Source organism: Leuresthes tenuis, unplaced genomic scaffold (genome assembly GCF_036924035.1).
Source record: "Leuresthes tenuis unplaced genomic scaffold, fLeuTen1.0.hap1 SCAF_8, whole genome shotgun sequence".
Taxonomy (NCBI): domain Eukaryota; kingdom Metazoa; phylum Chordata; class Actinopteri; order Atheriniformes; family Atherinopsidae; genus Leuresthes; species Leuresthes tenuis.
Window position 1 is genome coordinate 24291525 of NW_027325362.1, and position 8727 is coordinate 24300251.

An 8727-nucleotide genomic window follows, 5' to 3' on the forward strand; every position below is an offset into this window, starting at 1 on the left:
ACCAGCTGCTACACCTGTAAAAAACAAAACAGACAACAATCCATGGCCTCTGAGGGGAATCCAGCCTTAGCGTCATCAGGAGCACCTGAAAGCAGACAAGCAGAGAAAAAACAAACACACAAACAAACAAAAACAAGCACAAGAAGCGGCAATCGCATACAACACAGCTGTGGATACAGATGACCTGAGACGACATGATAATACATCAACTGCTTAGCGACCATGCTACTGGACTAATGAATGTGTGTGTGTGTGTGTGAGAACATGCAACACCCATGGCACAAGACCTACATGATAACCGTGCTTAGTTATGAGTGTATAAGCATACAGGGCGACAATCCACAACCCCCCCAAGCAATCAGAAGCAGGCAGAGAGGGCCACAAGACCCAGGCCACCAGCAGCCCCCACAGAGCACAGAACCCAGGAAGCCCACCGCAGGGGCAACTACGCATCCACCCAGAAGACTGCAGAGGAAGCCCCCGGAAAGAGCCCCCATAAGCATAGGGCAGAGGCCCTCCGGGAGCCAGGGGCAAAAGCCCACCGACCCCGCCAGGCCCCAGCCGCCCAGACATGGGCCGTGCACTGGACCCGGGCCCCAGGAGCCCGAGCTCCCCCAAACCCCCCGGCAGAGGCCCCACCCAATACCCAGGAGGGCCAAGCGCCCCAGACAGCCACACAGTGGGTCAGCGCCTGCCCCAGCGCCCCTGGCCAAGTGCCCTGGGAGTCAAGACGTGCCCACAGGTGGGTGAAGTCGCGAGCAGCGGGGAGAGGCAACGCTGCCCCCCCATCGGGAGAAGCACAGGCAGGCCAGGCGACAGCAAGTCCCAGATCCAGGCCCAATCATTACCACACACACTTTCACGTCCCATACATCCACACATCCACACGTCCTCCCTCCCTCGACTCCGCTGGGGTGTAATGCAGCGGGCACACCAGGGGGCCAGCAGCCTCCCAGCCACCACAGACCCCGAACCAGCAGAACAATTAATTAATCCTCCTGGCCCCTCCCGCCCCGAGCAGCAACCAGGAAGCAGGGGTGTGCGAAGAAGACACCTCCCCTCACCCTTCTGGCTCTTCAATATTTTCAACACAGGGCAGGAGGACCTGATGTCCACCAGGCTCGGGGCCTGCAGCGACCATATTCCAGGAGCTACTGTACCCCCAGAAGGTACCCATCCCGCCCCACCCCACTCAACCCAACCCCAGGTTGAAAAAACAAACAAACAACAACAAAAAACAAACAAACAAACCACCCGGTTACACCAGTCGCAGCAGCCCGGGCCTGAGACCCACCATCACCCAGCAACCCCCCCCCCCCCACCGCACGCCCCAACCCCCTGAAAAAAAAACAACCATCTGCGGACACCTTGGAGGTCCCAGAGCAACAAGCCCAGCACCAGGACCTGCACCACCCAACCCATACTGTGGCGCGTCCAGGGTAGCCCAGCCCCCTCCAAGCCCGACACACAGTCCCCCCCAGCAATGACCAACCCGGTCCCCATGACCCGAGAGACCACCAGCCGCCCGAAGCCTGACAGCCCCCCCCAGCACACACCCAACCGCCCAGAGCGACGGGACAGCAACCCACCACCACCACTATGTGATAAAGCTAATCAGAGGGGACCAGAGAGAATGAAATTCAGCCAATTGATGTTCTGAGGAGGCCGACATTGTTTCCATGCTAATATAATCTAAAAGAAAATTTCTAAACTGGTTAATACACAGATTGTTCTTCGCTTTCCAGTTCATGAGAATAGTTTTCTTTGCGATACATAACACTGTGAGAACCATGTGTGCTGAGTTAATTTCCATGTTGATGTTGTCTAAGTCACCCAGTATGCACAGTGTGGGGCATGCAGGGATGCTACACTTTAGCCATGTTGATAGGTCCTTACAGACTTCAAGCCAGAACTTCTGGACAGGCGCACAAAACCACAAAGCGTGTGCATAATCATCAGGTGTGTTATCTGTGCAATGTGAGCAGATGTTTGAGTGTGTTAGACCCAGAAATTCCCACCAGGCTGTCAGAGAGGTGCTGATGTTAATGCTTTTGAAACGTTTTGACTAATAAGTGGTAGGTCAGAGATTTCCAGATTATCACACAATGCTTGTTCTATATTTATCCATGGTTCATCTATTGGGCTAGGTTTAAACCATTTCGATATATACTGTAACCTATTGGCTAAGGAATAGTGCTGAAAATTAGGTAAATCTAATCCACCACAGTCCTTGGTCTTGTGTAGGGTTTTTAAACTAATATGTGGTGGTTTGTTTTTCCACAGAAATTTGGAGATGCATGAATCTAGTGACTTAAACCAAGTAGCAGATGGTTTTATGGGGATCATTGAGAACAAATAATTAACTTTTGGTAGTATCATCATTTTAATGGTTGTAACTCTCCCCATAAGTGATATAGGCAAGGACTTCCAACGAGAGAGATCATCCTCTACTGTCTTTAATAATTGCACATAATTTAGCTTTGTTAGCTCTGAGAGCCTGGAGGAAATTTTTATGCCTAAATATCTAATACTTCCTGACTGTAAAGTGATCACAGCTATATTCTGGACCCTACAGTTAATGGGCAGAACTGTGGTCTTAGACCAATTGATAGAGTAGTCAGAAAGTGCTGAGAATTTATTTATGAGTGTGATCGTGTGAGTGAGAGACGTTTGAGAGTTCTGAAGGAAAAGTAATACATCATCAGCATAAAGACTTATTTTATGCTCAATATTTTGGGGTTGGATGCCTTTAATAGTTCTATCTTGTCTGATAGCAGCTGCTAAAGGTTTGATGAAAATAGCAAAAAGTGAGGGAGAAAGTGGGCAACCCTGTCTTGTAACTCTCTGCAGACTGAAGCTTGGAGAGGTTTGATCATTTGTCCTGACACACGCATTTGGGGAGCTATATAATATCCTTATTCAGTTGATGAAGTGTGACCCAAACCCAATTTGTTTAATGTTGCGAATAAAAATTTCCAGTTCACTCAATCAAATGCTTTTTCTGCATTTAGAGAGACTATTGTGGTTTCCAGGTTGTTGATGGTAAAATATTCTATGAGATTAATTAGCCTGCAAGTGTTAATGGATGAGTGTCTACCCTTTATAAAACCTGTCTGGTAAGGATGTATTATCAGTGTAGTTATTTTTTCCATTCTTTTGGCAAGGGCTTTACAAATTATTTTGAGGTCTGCATTTATTAGAGATAGTGGGCGGTAGCTGGATGGAAGTATGGGGTCTTTTCCTGGTTTCTGTAGCAAGATAATGTTAGCAGAGTTCATGTGTGGGGATAATCTGCCAATCTGCTTAACTTGTAATACCATTTTGTGAAATGCAGGTGCCAAAACAGTCCAAAATACTTTGTAGAACTCTGCTGGAAAACCATCTGGTCCCGGGGCTTTGTTACGAGGCATATGTTGAAGGGCTTCATGGAGTTCTCCTATTGAAAGAGATGAATCCAGAGCCATTGCCTATTCGGTTTGTAATTTTGGAAGGTTGATATTACTAAGAAACTGATCTATGTTACTGTCTGATGGATCATTTTGTGATGAATATAAGGTTTTATAGAAGTCCCTAAAAGCATTGTTGATTACATCGGGGTCATGGGTGACATTTCCTTTTGAGTCTTTAACAGAAGTGATTGTTGTTTCTCTTTAGTTGGTTAGCTAGGAACCTTCCAGATTTATTGCCGTGCTCAAAGTTCTCCAAGCGAAGTCTTTGTATCAGAAACTGTGTTTGTTTATCAATAATTTTGTTTAATTCAAGTTTAGCTTTTCTTAGTTCATTAAGTATGTATTCCTCTTTCGAGGTACTGTAGACAATTTCTAATGATTTAATCCTGAGTTCTAAATCTGATATCCTTGAACTTTCCCTCTTTTTCTTATTTGATGAAAAAGAGATTATTTTGAGTGTGATCGTGTGAGTGAGAGACGTTTGAGAGTTCTGAAGGAAAAGTAATACATCATCAGCATAAAGACTTATTTTATGCTCAATATTTTGGGGTTGGATGCCTTTAATATTTCTATCTTGTCTGATAGCAGCTGCTAAAGGTTTGATGAAAATAGCAAAAAGTGAGGGAGAAAGTGGGCAACCCTGTCTTGTAACTCTCTGCAGACTGAAGCTTGGAGAGGTTTGATCATTTGTCCTGACACACGCATTTGGGGAGCTATATAATATCCTTATTCAGTTGATGAAGTGTGACCCAAACCCAAATTTGTTTAATGTTGCGAATAAAAATTTGTGGTTTCTGTAGCAAGATAATGTTAGCAGAGTTCATGTGTGGGGATAATCTGCCAATCTGCTTAACTTGTAATACCATTTTGTGAAATGCAGGTGCCAAAACAGTCCAAATTACTTTGTAGAACTCTGCTGGAAAACCATCTGGTCCCGGGGCTTTGTTACTAGGCATATATTGAAGGGCTTCATGGAGTTCTCCTATTGAAAGAGATGAATCCAGAGCCTTTGCCTATTCGGTTTGTAATTTTGGAAGGTTGATATTACTAAGAAACTGATCTATGTTACTGTCTGATGGATCATTTTGTGATGAATATAAGGTTTTATAGAAGTCCCTAAAAGCATTGTTGATTACATCGGGGTCATGGGTGACATTTCCTTTTGAGTCTTTAACAGAAGTGATTGTTGTTTCTCTTTAGTTGGTTAGCTAGGAACCTTCCAGATTTATTGCCGTGCTCAAAGTTCTCCAAGCGAAGTCTTTGTATCAGAAACTGTGTTTGTTTATCAATAATTTTGTTTAATTCAAGTTTAGCTTTTCTTAGTTCATTAAGTATGTATTCCTCTTTCGAGGTACTGTAGACAATTTCTAATGATTTAATCCTGAGTTCTAAATCTGATATCCTTGAACTTTCCCTCTTTTTCTTATTTGATGAAAAAGAGATTATTTTGAGTGTGATCGTGTGAGTGAGAGACGTTTGAGAGTTCTGAAGGAAAAGTAATACATCATCAGCATAAAGACTTATTTTATGCTCAATATTTTGGGGTTGGATGCCTTTAATATTTCTATCTTGTCTGATAGCAGCTGCTAAAGGTTTGATGAAAATAGCAAAAAGTGAGGGAGAAAGTGGGCAACCCTGTCTTGTAACTCTCTGCAGACTGAAGCTTGGAGAGGTTTGATCATTTGTCCTGACACACGCATTTGGGGAGCTATATAATATCCTTATTCAGTTTTGATGAAATAGAGATTATTTTGCCTCTCATAACTGCTTTTCCGGCTTCCCAGAGAGTACAAGCTGACATTCCTGGCAGGTCATTATTTTATAAATATGCAGACCATTCCCTTTTGAAATAATTAATAAAATCAGGGTCTTTTAGTAATGATGTATTAAATCTCCAGTTCCTAGCTGGTGGTGTAACTCTGTTATTCTTCAGTGTGATAGAAACTGGAGCGTGATCACTGATAGTGATGGGGTGGATTTTGGTGTCTGAAATATCCCTCATCAAGGAACTGCTAACTAAGAGTGGGGTGGTGGGAGCGCCAAGCATCACAAAGACCAAAATCTTTCATATACTGTTTAACAATATTCGTGGACTGCCAGTTCCGCTGACTTCCTGAAGTACTGAGTCTGTCTACTCCTGAGTCTAATACCATGTTAAAGTCCCCTCCTATGATGAGTGTGTTATCTGAGTGATCAGAGAGGGAAGTGAAAAAGGGGTGAAAAAATGAGGGATCATCCACATTTGGACCATATATATTTGCAATGCATAAATTCATATTTTGAATAGATAAATTAACTATTAGAAATCTACCTTCTGGATCTATAACTGTGTTGTTTACGGTGAAATTTACTCTTCTATTTATCAGAATGGTTAAACCTTTTTGTCTGGAGTTGTAACAGGCTGAGCAAATAGATACAAATAGATAGTGATAGTTAACAGACTAAACAGAAGAGATCTCTCTACTTGTTAATATTTGTATTCTGCTAAGATTTCTTCTCTTTTTCTTTTTTTTCTTCATCATGTCAGTTGATGACTATGTTTTGACTGTGGGAGTACAAATGGTCTTCCATACCTTTTCTCAAATGGAGTTCATCTTGTGCTAGTTGGAGGATGCATTTTTAGGATGGTAAACAGTAAACCCAATATTTCCCATTTCTTCCATGATTTTTTTCAGTCTTGACTTAATTATTCCATTGTGTCTCTACACGAAACCTGCTGATTGTGGATGATATGCACAGTGGTTTCTAAGGTCTATTTTAAGTTCTTTGCCATCAGTGAGATGACATTGTTTACAAAGTGTGTAAAATTATCACTGAAGATCTTTTCAGGAATTTCAAATCTAGAAATGATTTATTTTACCCGTGCTTTTGCTACTGAGAGTGCATCTGCTTGTGCACATGGAAATATTTCAGTCCATTTGGTAAAAACCTCTGTTGTCACTGAGCAGAATCGTTTCCCTTAACATTAATTTAGTTCAATGAAATCTACACAATAATGAAATAATGAAATCCAAACAAATATGTTGAAAAAGATACACTGGCTTAGGGAATTATCTTCGTTTTGGTCTTAGTCCTGTGGATTGTATTTTGCACATATTTGACCTGCTAGACAAAACTTTATTCATTTATTTATTCTAAAAAAAGATATTTCAATAATTAGTAAAACTATGTGCTGTAAAAACCTCAGCTCAAGAATGTGTGTGTGTATGGATGTATGTGTGCGAACGTGTGTGTGAGAGTTTAAAGAACCTGTTATCCACAGGCAGGTCTTAACTAGTATGGCACGGGTCCAGCCTGTCTCATCTTTTTTGGAAGGTCCAGCGCTCGGCCGTAACCCTTCTGTCTGTTTGGACTCTCACATACATTCGGTTAATCATAGAAAAACGAGAACAAAACTTTTTAGCCCCTTAAATTCATAAAACAGACATGGTGCAGTTATTTCCATTCTAGAAAATAAGAGTAATCACCACCATTCCTATAAATTCTGGATATTCTAACAATCTGAATCTTTTTTAAATGTTCGATGAAGCCCTTTGCTGTTCTATTTAGAGACTCAGCTGATCATAAACCAAGTTTTGCTCTTGAACCAAGCTTCTAAACTCTTCACCTTTTTAATTTCTCAGTTAGTATTCACTTTAAAACTGATTAAAAGAAAAAAATAAATGAATGCCTATCAACAAATGTGGGATCTAAACTCTAGTGCTTCCTCTAAAATAATTTCCTTTCTCAATTCAGAAATGTGTGTGTGTAAGTCACAACACCCGTGACACCAAAACAGCTTTCTTTTCTCTATTTTCTCTACACTCTGCACTGTGAGCACACACACCAAATCAGAAAGGCTTTTTTCTCTCTCTTCTACATTATGGACTGTGGGGACACAAAACCGCTCTCTCTTTTTTTATTTTTGATTGTGTGCCAGGGCGTTGTCTCACGTATTAGATTATGCTTAAGATACGAATGGGTTTATAAGTCACATCAGAATCCATACATACTGATCCTCCCGTAATAAAATGGTCGGATCTTATCAAACACACTTTGTTTCTTGTGACAATCAAGTCAGCGAAACAGCGTATACACGTCAAGACACTGAATCAAGTTTGCCACAAGAACTCATAAGTTTGGCAGTATTGCTCTGCTGTCAGCAATCATACACCCATTTTATTTTCGTGAGACATGTGCAGGCACCTGTTCATCTACTGTTCTATCACTCTGAATTAGTTTATCTATTATCAATAAGGATACTTCTACAACTACTATCAAAGTATGTCCGGACTTCTTATGTTGTCAGTTGCTATATATGAATAAGTGGGTAGCTACTGACAAGCATTAAGCATGTCACACAGCCTAAACATATAACATTTCAGGACACACCACACAGTTAACAACCACAGTGAAGCGTGTCAAAGCCCAAACATGTAACATTCAACAGGACACTTACACAACACATTCAAATCAAACAGTCAGACAACATACAAGAACATATACCCCAGCCGGCATTGCTCCCTGCCTATTTTCCTACAGCTCACTACAGAATGCCCGCAGTGACGGATAATCGTACTCTGGTTTCTCTTCATAACGTACAAGTCTTTCGCCTTTTACTAAAGATTTCCGTGGAGAGCAGCACTAATGAGTTGTTTCTATTTTTGGCAGGCTTTACATTTGCGGGTGAAGCCCTTTCTGTCTGCAAAAGAAATCTTGTTATTGTGCAGAGTGACTTCTCTGAGTAGAGTTGCCTTACTTGTTGCGACTGTGCCGATGTTCGAAGCTGGAGTGCAAAGTTGTTGCTTGAATGGTGCTCGCTGGAGCGTGCGGGAGTGCAAAGTTATACCATTTAAAAGGGCTGAAGAGTGCTCAGTGCAGCGGGTGGGCGGAGATGCAAAGTGACACTCTGGCCACCTCGAAAACCGAGGTTACATCCACTACCAGGGGCAGCCCAAGCTCTGCCGCAAGTGCGGTGAGCATGGGCACCTGGTTGAGGCTTGTACCAAGGTGATATGTGGGAAGTGCAGAGAAATTGGGCACACTTTTGGAGAGTGTCCAAATGGCAGGAAATGTAATCTCTGTGGAGTATTAAATCACCTCTTCAGAGATTGCCCTAAATCTTTTGCCAACAAATTAAAGACGGTAAAGCCACAGTCAAGCCAACAAAGAGAAGGACCAGAGGTGGCAGTTGGTGAACAAAGTGAAGAGGTTGACCCAATAAATTCAAACTTCCCGCCAAAAGCTTGGATTGGAAGTGAGGAGCAAAAAGGGGAGGGGCCTGTAGAGGCCTCACCAC

At 42.2% G+C, this 8727-nt stretch overlaps 1 non-coding gene across 1 annotated transcript; it reads left to right on the forward strand.

Moving 5' to 3' along the window:
• The first annotated feature begins 8003 nt into the window (after positions 1-8003).
• LOC140313538 (U5 spliceosomal RNA) lies at positions 8004-8117 on the forward strand. Its single transcript, XR_011917058.1, has one exon. It is a non-coding gene; the product is annotated as a U5 spliceosomal RNA (small nuclear RNA).
• The last annotated feature ends 610 nt before the right edge of the window (positions 8118-8727 follow it).